The sequence below is a fragment of the Lagopus muta genome, chromosome 6 (genome assembly GCF_023343835.1).
Source record: "Lagopus muta isolate bLagMut1 chromosome 6, bLagMut1 primary, whole genome shotgun sequence".
In the NCBI taxonomy this organism is placed as follows: domain Eukaryota; kingdom Metazoa; phylum Chordata; class Aves; order Galliformes; family Phasianidae; genus Lagopus; species Lagopus muta.
This window is the reverse complement of record NC_064438.1, coordinates 22,406,719-22,420,906: the sequence shown is the minus strand read 5'-3', so window position 1 is coordinate 22,420,906 and position 14,188 is coordinate 22,406,719. Positions and strand designations below refer to the sequence as shown.

General features: G+C 44.0%; 1 protein-coding gene across 1 annotated transcript in view; it reads right to left on the bottom strand.

Moving 5' to 3' along the window:
- Positions 1-6,750, bottom strand: part of FUT8 (fucosyltransferase 8) — an 83,838-nt gene extending 77,088 nt beyond the window's left edge. The window contains exon 1 of the mRNA XM_048947928.1: positions 6,504-6,750. The gene's annotated coding sequence lies outside the window, so the exon portion shown is untranslated. The remainder of the gene's footprint in view (positions 1-6,503) is intronic.
- Between the last annotated feature and the right edge of the window lie 7,438 nt (positions 6,751-14,188).

The following is a 14,188-nucleotide window of genomic DNA, read 5'->3' as shown; positions in this document are numbered from 1 at the left end:
CTGAGCCAACGTGGCACCAAAAAAAAAAAGTCAAAAGGGTATCCAAATGAAAGGTAAAAATCAAAGTGTTGGGTTGCCTGCTATCCAGAAGAAACAGTAAACCACTGTGTGCAAGTTAATTTTAATAATACAGTGTAAACCACAGGCACTTAACCTGAGCAGTCACTTAAAACTCCTTCAAAATATCAACAACTTTCTCAAGTAAAAAACAAAACAAAACAAAACAAAACAGAGAACACTGTTTTCAGATAAACAAATGAGACGCCCAATTTCAAATGTCAAGTTCCCTTATTCTACCTCCCTGAGCAAGGTGACACCAACCCTGCAGAAATGCCGTACGGCTTCTACCAGTTCCCTACTTTCACAATAACCATCACTTGCTCTTGGACAGCTTGCCTGACTACGTGCTAGATGTCTAATGTGACATAAAAATCCCCTTACAATAATTCTAGTAGATAACAAAAGCTACAAAAACCCATGTTACACAATAATATATTTATCAAATATTATTTTAACAAGAGAATTGTAAATTAAAATACATATATATATATATAATTTACCAGCAATCATAGCTTTGTAACACATTCAAACCACCAGCTCAGAGGAGCCCATCTCCACACTACGTACGGTGCAACAGCAGACACCGCTCATCCTCAAGTACACCAGCACCTCTGTGTGAGTATCCATAACGGCTGTCAGAGGGAGCTGCCTAGCAGACACCCAAGAAGCAGCAAAATGTCAGCTTAGCACAGCATAACAGAAACACATACAGATATTTCAGGTATAGTCCGCATTTCATCATCACAAACAAAGGCGGGGATCTAAAGACAAAGGCTCTGGGCAGTCACAGTGAAAGTTCACATTTTTGGAAGAGGCTCTGTTGCTTCTCGGTCAACCGAAATTTTTTTATAGACATAGAAGTAATTTATGCAATTGAATATTCTGCTAATGTAACAAATTCATCAACAAAATAAAAAAATAAAACCATTAAGTTCTATGAACCAAACAACAAACAGCACACTGGATGTATTTAATTTATTACATACTTTCTCACAAACACTCTGTAAAAAAAAAAACAAAAACCAACCAACCTTCAATGAGTTTGAAAACTAGTTGTACCCACACAAATCACTTCTACAAAAAAAAGTTATGATGGAACTGTGGTGGTTCTAGCCAAATTACGGTGAAGTTCAACATAAGAAATTTATTTAAAAAGACAAACATAAGGAAAATAGTTGGAATAGAACTCTTACAATTACGTTATAAAACCTTCCGGAAGAGTGATGCTAAGACACAGGAAGCCAGAAAGAGCTTCCATAAGATGCTCACAGCAACATTCCCAAGTCTTTTCCCTGCAGAATTAATCATGTCATGGTTATATTTATTGCTATTACTGCCCTGCAAAAGCAACTCTCCAACATTACAAAAAGCATTCACCTTAGTAACATAAGGTTCTGAAGCAAGCATAACAAAAGCTGACTCTTAAGAAGCATTTACATTCAGAATTAATATTGCTACCATAAAGCAATAATTATGTATTTGGGGGGGAAGGGGAGAAGGGAGAGGGGAATCAAAATTGATTGCAACCAATTTAGCAGACAGTCAGAAAATCAGCACCTTGAAACGATGCATTATGAGCTGCATAATATGAATTAACATACCTATCACGACAAATGACCCAGAAAGATCATTGATGTTTAAGGCTGCCAGATATTTCCTTATAGAAGACTCATTTTTCATTTTCTTTTAAGTTCCCAAAGGCCTTCCAAGATGACCCCTTCTGTGGGTGTATCCATCATAAAGCTCAGCTCCTTCCATATTTTCATTTTAAGTAAAACATACATTTTTCACCTTTCCAAAGACAGGGGCAGGAAAAACACACTTTCACATTACCAAAATTACTATCTTTTCTTTAGAAAGTTTAATCATTTGCATGCTTTGAGATCCACATGCATCTTCCTAAGAGACAGCAAAAGGTATATCCTGAATGACAACTGATGCTTTTGTCAAGCTGACTGCGACTTGGTTATTTTGTTTTGGTGCGTTACAGCTGAGTCACCTAAACATTCTGCCTGTATTGACTGCATTCCAACAGAAAGCCTCTGGGAGCCGAGCACCTGCAGCGCTGGATGCATGGGACAATCAGTGTTGGAAGGGACTCCCACACGTTCCTCATCCGACCACCTTCTCAAACTCATGTTAACTATAAGATCAGATCAAGTAGCTCAGCTTGTTGTGCAGTTGGGTACCGAAAACCTTTTAGACAGAGAGCAATCTGTGAGCAGTCACTTCTGTGAGAAACACTTCCACTGTATGACTACGCTCATGCAAAGGAAGTTTTTCCTTATATCCAGTCTGAATCTTGTGTCAACTTACGATCACTGCCCCTTTCACTCCCACCACGCAGCTCAGTAAAGAGCACTGCTCCATCTTCTCCCAGATCTCCTCAAAGGTACCAGAACATTGTTGTTGCATCCCCTGAAAACTGCCCCTTCACCAGCAGAACAAGCCCAGGTGTTTCAGCCTCTCCTCATAGTGCGAGCGCTCCAGCCCCTAACCATCCTAACAGCCCTCTCCTGAACTCACTTGAGTATTTATCAGCGCCTTTCCTGTGTTGAGGGTCTCAAACCCGGATACATACAGCACTGCAGATGTGGTCTGATGGGTTTCAAGGAGAGAGGGATAATCCCTCTCCTCCACCCAATGGCTGTGCTCCTGTTGGATCAGCACACCACTGCTGGCCCATGATGTTTGCTGCCACAGCTACCCAGAGGAGCTACTGTGCAGCCCATATCACTGCGAGGAGCCCTTCCTTCCCAGGCACAAGGCTTTGCAATTGGCCTGGTTGAATTGGCAATTGTTGAATTTCATAAAGTTTTGGCTGGGCCTTTTCTCCATGGTGCAAAAGTGCCCCTGCATGCCAGCCCTGCCTTCATGCTCGTAGACCTCAATTTGGTACCTTCCACAAACGTAAGAGAATATTCCATCACCTTCTCAAGGTCTCAGAATCAATGCCAAAGCATCCCATTTGTTACTGACATCCAGATATGAGCCATTAACCACTACTCTGAGTCCAGTCATTGAAGCATCGCTCCTCTGTACTCCGTCCTTCCACTGCTTTAATATTCCTTTCTTTCACAGGAGATCAGACACCAAGATCATCTCCTGATATGTCTGCTCATTTTTTGAGTATCAAGATGGACCACTGGCATCTGAACTGTTGTTTCTCAGTGATATCCCATGGGTACTGTTCCTTGTAGGCAAGTTTTTTTGTTTTTTGTTTTTTGGTTTTTTTTAAATGAAGAAGTTATTAGGTAATTAAAATTTTGGACTTCATATGTCAGTGCTAACTTCCCAGTAGATCTAAACATTTAAATCAAACAGTCTAAATCGACAGACACCAAACGACAAATCAAGCAGTGAGAACTCCTGTAGCGAGGCCATTCACAGATCCCTGCTAAGTAACTTACAGAAAAAAGGTCAGAAGGAAAAGGCAGGCTGTGGTTAGTGGATTACACAGGGAGACAGATCTGTTTTAGAAAGCATTTCAGTGCATGCAGATCATTAAGGCACTGCTAATTTTGAAAAATGTCCTAAGAGCCCCAAATTGGATACTCAACATGAAGGGACACAACACACCTCCAGAGAACTGTGACAATATTTCTAGAGAAACATGCAAGGGCTGGAGTCTGATGGCAATGAAACAGGAGAAGAGGAAGGTAACGAGGTGCCATAAGAGCAGCACATAACAAATAGTGAGGCCATTGGTACCAAGAAAAATAACTACTCCATGTTGGTCACTGAACACAACCAGTGTCGTTCTACTCCAAACAATAAAAGACATGTTGTAGGGGAAAACACAATTAACCACATATTTACAGGCCCAATTGCAGTTTGACAAGAATCTCTGGCATTTTGTGATTTATGAAAGCTTGATCTTGCAACTTCAAAGTTCTTTGAAGATGCCTGTTGTTGCACAATAGAAAAACATATGCATGATTTTCTTTAAGAAGCACACATATCACTTCGTCTGCAGATTACATTTGGCCTATAAAAGGGATGCATATTAATGCAATCATACACAGCATGCATCATCTACATTTGTTTTCCTTACTGTATTGGAAGCATACTCTGTGACCAAAAAGCAAGCTTTACGTAAGTCCAGAAGAAAAGAAAGTCCCATTTTACTTTGACACTAGCTCCCCCTCCAGACCGCCCTAACATCAGAGTCATTACTTTTTTTTTTTTTTTTTTTTAATTCTGACTCTGCAATGAAATTTAAAAGCTTTCTTTATCCCTTCAAATCTCAATGAACACACTGATCAAAGAATTTAAGCGCAAAAATATCTTCTATTATTTCTTACTGTACATAAATTCCAGGGCTGAAAAAAATCATTCGATTCAAGAGAGATGTGACAGATAAAGAGGCAAATCTGTACAGCTACAGAGAGACAGGAGTGGACTGAAAATGCAATTTTTCAGACCAATCCTATGAATGGGTAATATGGTAACTTCATTATACAATCAAGCCTCTGTTTGAGAGCATTCATAAACCACAGATGCCAAAACAAAAGGAAGTCACTATGTGGTTTCATCCTACCTTCGCTAATTCACTTAAAATATAGATCTGTATTCCGGCAAGATTAACTGATTTATTTTTCTTGTTCTAATAGACATAACTTCTTACAACTTGCTCAGCTAACACCTCTTGGTTTGTTTAGAATTTTGCCAGTTATAAAGAAAATGAAAGTTACAACTTGCAACAAGACCTGCTGCATTTCTATGCTACCAAGTGTCCTGGCAGCAGCATCACTCAATTAGTCAATTTGCATGATTTGATATTCCTAGATGATTCCTACTCTCCCCTCATTACTGAGCTGCTTCCTCAGAAAATATGAATAATTGATTAAACTTTCAATACTGAAAAATGGCTGTCTCGTTATATTTTGTTGGGAAAATATGCAAACTTTGCAATATCATGGTTTGCCAGCTTTAGCACATGAAACACTAACAAGTATCGTAAAAGCACAAGACTAAGCATACCTGTAATAACCAGAGAAATGGATATTACTGGAAATACTTAAAGCATAGTCACCAACTGATAAGTCCTAATAACCAGGCTTCTTTAATAACGGAAGGAATTGTAACAGGCATCTGTAAAATAGCCACAAGCAGCAGCATAGCCAACGTTGACCATTTATTTGTTTCTGGATCTCAGACTTCTCTAAAGTTTATGATAACGTACACTGGAGAGTAACTTGGAACAAAATTTGACTAATGCTATCACATCCAAAAATGCTTCATGCGTAAGCACTCGTTCTGAAGCATTTACTCCATCAGCTTTCAGTTAACGCCTAGAAACAAAGACATCAAAACACTGCATTTTGGCGTGAAGCGTTGGTGCGTGCTTACTTAATGATGCACACACAAACACTATTTATATCACAGACAAAGTCGTGAGCGTTCTGAACACCTGCCTGCTGTCCCCTTCCACACCCAAGCAGCGCATGGACCACAGCACCTGACATCACTTTGCTGAACGTTACACCGTGCCGGGCACCCTGCGCACAAAGGCTAGCACTGCCCCAAGGAACTTAGGATCTTTCAGTGCGTCAGCTGACGGCTGTGCCTCGAGGCTCTTCGGTACCACCTGGAGCACAGCGCGAGGCAGCAAACAGCGCCGAGCAGCAGCAGCAAACAGCACCGAGTAACAGTGCGACTGACGAGATGCTCAGCCCAACCCCGCAACTCGCTCACCGCTCTTCCCTCCGCAACCGCCTATTCTGTCCCCTCACGTCAGGAGCTTCCGAAAGCAGAGGCTCACGAGCCCGGCCTCCGGAGAACACCAGGGACACCGAGCACATACACGTGCGACGGACCCGAGACATTGAGCGCAAACTTGAGAGGAAAAAAAGGCCTCATCACCAACAAAGCCCGCGACCGAAGCAAGTAAACGTACTGAAACGCGGTAAAGGTCGCCCGAGGCAGCCGGCGCGGCTCCACACCCCGTGAGAGCGAGCGCTTCCCCCGGCTGCCCGCCGGCCCCGGGTTCCGCCTCCATCTCCCAGCCCGGGGCGGCGCGTCCCCTCGGGCGGCCGCGGTTCCCGGGACGGCGAAACGGCCCGGCGCCCGTCCCCGCCACGGGCACCCCGCCGCCCCCCGGGCCCGGCCCGGCCCCGCAACCTCCGGCGGTGTCGCGGCCGCCGCTCGCCGCCCCAGCCTCCCGTTCCCCGCCGGGCGGAGGCGGCTCAGGCCCCGGCGTCGCTCCGCAGGTGAGGAGCGGGCGGGGAGCGGCGCGCGACGGGGGGCGGCCCCCTGCCCCCTCCCCCATTTCCCCTCCCCGGCGGTGGCAGCGGCGGCGGTTGCCGAGCAGCACCGGAGTCGCGGCGGCGGCGCCAGGCCCGGGGGAAGGGATGGGGAGCGCGGGCTGGAGCAGCCCGCTCCGGGCTCGGCATCCGCTTCCCCGCCTCCGCGGTTCGCGCGCAGCCCCCGCATCCCCTTACCCGAGTGCGGCGCCGCCGGCGGGGCCTGCGCTGCCGCGGCCGAAGCTGCGGGGCGCGAGGAGACGCTGAGGCGAGGGGAACGGACGCCCGGCTGCGGGGACGGAAGCGGGAACCCGCCGTCGCGTAGCGGAGCCGCCGGCGGACTGAGACGGCGCGCGAGACGCTGACAGGGCGCGCGCGCCGAGGGCGGGGAGCGCTCGCGCGAGCGGCTGACAACAAGGAGCGCGCGGGGCGTGCGCCGGGCGGCGAGCGCGGCGGGAGCAACCGACGGCGCTCGCTCGCTCGCGCGCTCGCACGCCCCCGCGCGCCCTACTCGGAAGAGCTCCGTCGCGGGCGCGCGCCCGCCGGCGGGAGGCAACCTATGAGCGAGCGAGGCGGCCTCCCGATGCTGCCCGAGCGATCTCGTCACGCAGCGCTGAACTCGCGGGGCGCATGCGCCTCTCGGGGGCATCCCTCCCCGAGCCGCCCGCTCCGCGTGCCCCCACATCAAAGGCCGGGCGCGAGCCGACGGCCGGCTCCGCTCCCGCGCCGCCGGGCGGAGCTGCGGCTCCCTCCGCTCCCTTCGGGTAGCTCACCGAGGCCGGCAGCCCCGCGCTCGCAACGGGCAGATACCGGCCAGCAGGGACTCTCCATCTTGCACGAGGAACGGCGATGACTGCTGTGTCTGGGGGGCGGAAAGAAGAGTTAGGGAATTCTGTGCCCCGGCAACCTTCTGGAGAGATCTGGAAAGGCAGAGATAACGAAAATATGTTTTCCTTTGGGTTCTAATTCCTGCAGACTCCAGAGATCAATTTAGAAATTGAAACGGTAAGCGGATTGCCAATGGCTCTCAAGTATTGAGCTGCTGCTGCTAGCCGCTATTAATGGATGGATATAATTACTATCAATTATATTGCCTGCAGGCTTAGCCGACAACTTGGACTCCAAAACCCATGGGGACAAGGGAATGGCTTACACTGGTAGAAGAGTAAAAGAGTTGCTAGAGAGGTTTCCCATTTGTGATGTAGAGCCATCGGTGAACTCGTGCTGAGACGGATAAGGAGAAATTAAGAAAAAATGAACTGTCATTAACAACCTTAAACTTGCTATCCTAGCAACCTTATGTATTGGGGGGGAAGGGGAAAGTGCGACAGATCAGAAATATATTAAAAATCTAAACATCCAGAGCAAGGCCAAGAGCTCACGCAGCACGAGCAAGGGAAGGAAGCTGCATTGAGATGATCCAGAAAGTAACACGCAGCTTTCCAAAGGACACGGCCAACTGCAGATTGCCTTTGCTTGGAGAATCTCAGCTACAGCAAGGTTCAGAAAGGAAATTGTTCAGGAAGACATCTGAAAACTGAAGCTTCCTCTGATTAGTCTTCCCTGTCAGCTGGGAAAATAGAGATGTATAGACATAAGTAAGTCTAGCCAGTAACTCAATAATGGCATTGGTACAGTCATCACAAACACTTCTGAGACAGAATGTCCACAAACTGGCAGAAAATCAGGCTAAAATAAATGGTCTGTTTCATTACTATGTTTGCGGTGGCTTTGTCTGTACTTACTACGGTGTGAAACTAAACGCATTTCAAATCATTTCTTAATGTAATAATGATACTACTGCTGGTTTATCGGCTTCCAATTCCACAGTATCCTGTGCTACAGGCATATTATCTTAAGCAACTATTTTTATTTGTATTCTAGTTCTAAGCATGCTACAGTACCCACAGTAATCAGCCCTGTTTTGTTCTGAGGTAGTGGAACTGCTGACCTGAGAGGTGCTAAGCCATGATGTAACAGAAGAAATGAAATGAGTAGAGTCTCTGCTAACTTTCTATAAGTGCTCAATGCAGCGTGTGCATACGTTTAGAAGTATTTTTTCCAAGCCAGACTAAAAAGTCAGTAGTTGAATTCTTTTAGCACAAAATATAAATCATTTTTAAGTGTAGAGTCTCATCTGTGACTCCAACAAATCCATCATCTGCTGACAAGGGGTCAGAGCCTTACTTTATGGATGCTTTGATAACTTTGATTGTCTTCCACACAGAAAGTCCTCCTTTTTATTAAGTTCATTGGAAGTGCTGGTGATGGCCATACTTTAAAAAATTCAACTGTATTTTTTCAGATTCTCTGAGTACTATCAAGCCCCCAGGGACAATGAATTCCCATTCCTGAAGACTCTTTTAAGTGCCTTGACTGATGTCAATCAGTGTCATAAAGACAAAAACTTGTCAGAGCTCCTTTTACTACACAATCTGTCCTTATTCATATCTACCCTTTGCACCGACCATAATTTTTTAATGTGAAATTTTAATGAGAACTGAATGACAATCTTTCCTTAAGTGAATGTCAGCAATGGCTGGATCTGTGATTTTTAAATCTACGGCAAAAGCTTCAAGCACTTCACCAACACTGGAAGGATTTTATTTCTGCACAGACTTGATGGAGCCATGTGGCCATTGTCCAATTCAACAAATAGCACTCGAATGTTCTTATTCTTCAAGAATAAGAATTCCTTATCATTCCTTATTATATTCATGGCCTGGGCAAATCTGGTGATTTGGGTAGTGGTTGTATAGGTACAGTAACCATACACGAGGAGTGTGGTGCATTTATCTGGGCAAAGATATCATTTCTATGGTTAATGAAGGTGTCAATACATAAAAGTCAGTAAGCATTGGCTGAGCCATTGCAAGGAGCTAGATAAGGGACATCAAAAGTGAAAATTTAATCTGTTGCTAAACTCAGCAAGTCTAATAAAATCTGCTGTGCATGTGCAGGTAAGGATTTCTGTACATCATAGAGCCTGTTCAAATCTAGAGAGACATTTATGATAAGGCTGTCGTCCTAACAAAAAAAGAATAAAAATAAAAGAATCAGGTGCTTTAGTCCTGACTACACAAGCTTAAGCCAAGAATATGAATTCAAGATCAAAAAAAGACTGAAGTGAAATTCAGAAAAAGTAAAATCAAGAGTAAGCGACAACATATATTTCTGAAGTTCAAAAGCACTTAAGTTTTCTTCACTTATGTTTCCTGCACATTCCCAGAAATGTTTCAATCTTTTTAACTCATGCCTAAATCACACTGAATTGCAAAGATAAAGGACACTGCAGACACACAGATGCAGATTCTCCAGCTAACATCGAGATTGTGGCTATTATCACTGCAGCACCAGGGAAGCTATGTGCCATCCAATGGATGTAGACCTGTCTCCAGCTACCTCTTCTGCCATGTACAGCATATAAACCACAAAATTATGCAGCATCTGAGCCCCTCTATGTAACCAGCTCTGTCAGCATCTCAAAAGTCCCTGATCTCTGTCTAACAGGCAATGACTGCTCTAATATTCCTCTATTTTCCTAGTGCCAACACCCCCTCAAAAAACACCCTAGTGCCTCACCCCCTAAAAAAAACCTATGGGGAAGCTAAACAGAGAAAATTGTAATTAAAAATTAAATTACTAGTTCAGGAAAAGCTTAAGAAGCTATGAAGGGAAATTTATACTACAATCTGTGGCACTTTCTCATGCTTATGATTAGGAAACAATTATGTTACACAATTCTGCAGTTTTAAGATAGACGCTTTTAGGTTTTGTTGCCCTGTGTGCATTTCCTAGTGGTTAACCTCAGAGTCTTAACGCATTGCCTGTAACTGATACATACTCAAAACCTGTTGGCATCAAGGCAGCAAGACGGTGGTAGTACTTCTACTCAGCAGATGGAAGCTCAGCACAGTGAATCTAGTTTCACTCTGGTGAGATGTCCTCTTATCTTTCTCAGAAGTTACTCCAAGTAGCACCTTAACATGAAACGTAAAGACATTCTAACTTTGTCTGCCTTAAACACACGTAACAAAACACCCAATGCCTACATTCAGTGCTCAGAGGATACAGGCTTTCTTCTTGTGTCAACTGTGTAATGTTAGAAGACTTCTGAAACATTTTAACTAAGACTTACATACACGGCAGTAAAGAATGTCATCAAATCATGTACTTTATTTTCAAGGAAATGCCATCAGGCATCATGCACAGCCGGTCTCTGTAAGTGCAGTATGAGGTAATGCAGGGAAAAAAAATGTTTTTTTTTTTAATTACTGAAAAGCACTGCTGCTGGAAGATATGAGTACTTCAGCACAACATCAGGAAGCACTTGCAGCTCTAGATCAGCCCAAGACACTTTTCTGTCCCATTTAGCAAAACACTTTCAGTTTCCAGCTTAAAGCAGGTGAAACCATAACAAATACTGCACAAGGAATGTTTATCTGTATTCAAAGCATTTGAATAAAGTGTTTATATAAATCAGTGTGAACTTGTTCTTTCTTGACACTTGCAATGCTTTACCTTGAATTCCAACAAGTTTTGACATGGTTTACAACTTTTTTTTCTGACTACACGCTGGTTTTACAGCAAGTAGCACTTAAAGGTCAAAAGGAGTGAAGTACAAACGCTATTAAAATGAGGTGGGCAGGTCACATAATCACAAAATCACATTGCGGATGCTCAGTGAAGATTAGAGGTGCCTGTGGTTATGTGGCAAATACTGCTGGACAGATTCACCAGCACAGCAACAGTCTGTGTCACAGTAGAACAGCAAAGGTCAGCTCCCAGTATTGAGTCACAAATAATACAGCTATGTGAACACTGTCATTTGTCACCACAGATGAGCAATTAAACCAGGAAATATTCAAAAGTGTTTTGGATCATCCAAAATTATGCACACTAAGAGCTACTACAGGATGAAACCTCAGCTATGCAACCTGCATGCTGCTGCACCAGCAGTGTGCACAGTGCACTTGAAGATTGCCCAACACTTCCCACTTCAAGACCCCATGTCAGTTGCTTATAGCAGAAATATTTGTTTCATAAACTCTCTACCATTCGGACTGGCATTTTCAAAGCTTTGTCTCCACTCCCCCCCCCCCCCCCCCCCCCCCTTTTTTTTTTTCCTAAATTACCTTAAATTTCAGAGTCAGAATTCCAAATCTCTGAGGATTATTGCAGTGAAAAAAATATAACTTTATCTTTTCCTCTAAAAATCTGCTCACATTTTGTTAAGCTGTTTGTATATGAAGCCCAGGAAGTATGTAATTTTAAAAAACAAATTTTTCACAGTAAATACTTAGATGATATTCATAAGAATCATATAAACAAATTGCTTATTGTGGCATAACCCTAGTAGGCAGTTAAGCACTACACAGCTTCTTGCTCACTGACCTCCAGTGGGATGGGGGAAGAAAATTAGAAAAGCAGAAGCTGGAAAATCCAAGCATGAGATAAAGCTCAGAACATATATATATGAAAGGAAAAAAAAAAAAAAAAAGAAAGAAAGAAAGAAAGAAAAGAAAAGAAAAACATAACCAAGAAAAACGAGTGATACAAAGGACTGATCTATCGATGCCCAACCAGCCCCCAGGCAATGGCAGCTCTGGCAAGCCTTTCCCCCATGCTTTTATTGATGAGCACAGGCTCTGTGGGACAGGCTAGCCCTGGGGCCAGCTTTTTCCTCTGCATACCCTCCCAGCTGCCTGCTCACCAGGCCTCTCTGCTGGCTGGCTCGAGTGAGAAGCAGAGACCTTGATGCTGTGCAAGTACTGCTCAGCAACTACCAAAACATCGCTTGTTATCAACACTGCTTCTGTCACAATTCTAAAGCACAACACCATATTGGCTGGTACAAAGGACACTTATTCTCAAGGATTTCTTGTGCAGCTTTACGATGTAATTGCATGATTCTAAAAAGAGTTCTAGTGTCTGCATTATTTGCAAAGTACCTTAAAGCTGTGTTAACTCTCTCTTCCAGTCACTGTTTTCCTCTATGAAACTGTGAAGATATACTTGTTCATCAGCAGCACAACACAAAGACTTCCTAGCTTTACTTGGCTCCCATTTCTGCCTCAGAGGAAAGGGGAAAGTGAAATTTATTTTTGAATGCTTACAAATACAACAGTGTTTCTTCTGGGTAGTTTGCTTTTTGTATAGACCTACAAGAAACAGGAAGCAACTGGACTGTCTGTATTTTTGTCCCTGAGGTACCAAAGGCCATTCTTTTCCTTTAAGAAGAGCTTGGCCCCCTTGGGTTTGCTATTCCAGCTAACTTCCAGTAATTTATTCTGGACTTGGCTCTGCATTGGACTGTACATTGTAATTTCTACTTGGCAATTTGCTTCCTTGCTCAGACAAATTTCAGTAAGTTTGTAGAAACAAATCCACCATCTCTTACAGGATTTTCAATATTGGAGCTTTAACAATAGCATCATCAGATAATTTCTAGTTATTCGTGTCTGTTGGAGAGCCAGGAGTTATCAGAGAGCTCCATCAGTGTGCACAGGGTGTGGTAGCTCCGTTAGCTTCTTTCCGAACAATGGATTTCCTGTGAAGGTAAACTTATGCTCCAGAACAGCCTGATCTACTTTATAACCTGAAACAGAGAGTGGGAACACTTTATCTGTGGCTTACAAGCAAAATGCTATCACCTACTCAAATAATGACCCCAGCTGTCCTCCCTTTCAGCACCGTCTTTGCAAATGGTCTATGCACACACTTGCAAAGGAGAAGCAGCTGATGAAAGACCTTTCACAGAAAGACGGTCCTTAGGACAGACCCAGCAGTTCATGGGAAACTCTGCTGAGTTCTGGACATAAGTACATCTGTGAACCAAAACCAGTCAGGACAAACACTCTCAATTGAATTAAACTTTCATTAAGCTTGATTATTTTATTTTGCTTTTGACAAAGTCCTTTGCATTTATTATTACACCAGTGGTTAAAACTGAAATAGTTTTTAAATTTCTCATGGGTAGTTCATTGTTATTTCATCTACCAGCTTCTGGCACAAAGGGAAAAACAGTGAGAAAAGCAAGCCAAATCAATTTATCAGTACCGCTAACTTATCAGCCCATTCTCAAATCACATGTCCCACAGTGTAACTTGAATGACCAGTTTTTCCTTCCATTAGCAAGCACATTAAGGGAAAGGGGTCTCCCTGCCAACAAGTGTCAGATGCACCAGATACGGTATCCTATCTGGACATTAAAGTTATATGCAGGGCCTCCAGCTGGATTTCAGTCTGGTTTCTAGCAACATCAGCACTAAGCAATGACCGTGGCTAACAAACAAGTATAAAGTACAACTTTTTATCTCCTGAAGTAAAACAATCTTCCCACAGTCATAAATTATCTACCAGTAAAGAAATTCAGCCTTGACTCCTAGGAGCAGAAAGTAGAAGAGGCCCTTCTCCTGCAGCCGGCCTCCTCTGCTGCAGCCCTGGTCACACACAGCACCAGCTCTGTCCTTCCCACTTCCAGCTGGAAAGGGGCATTCCCAGAACCAACAGAATTCCAGGTAACTGAGTTAAAACGCCCACTTGCAGCTCTGGGAATGGGTCTTGCTGCAGTGACAGGACCATGCTCTTAGTTAATAAATTCCATTATCACTGAAAAAAAATCCAGCTGGTTCAAAGCACACTAAGGTCTATGCAGAGAAAAAAGGACAGTTGTGAGCTCTGACATCTGCCGTGGCTCTAAGCCAGATGTCAAGGCTATTCAAAGCTGTATTTCTAACCTGCAGCACTCCCACTTGTAGAAGCTGCAGACATGTGTTACTGCAACCATGGAACTACAAACAACATTTGCTAGCAATGGTAGGAACTTGCTTCCACCCAAGAGGAGTTGTTACACATCTATCAGCTTTTAAAAATGGCTGCTT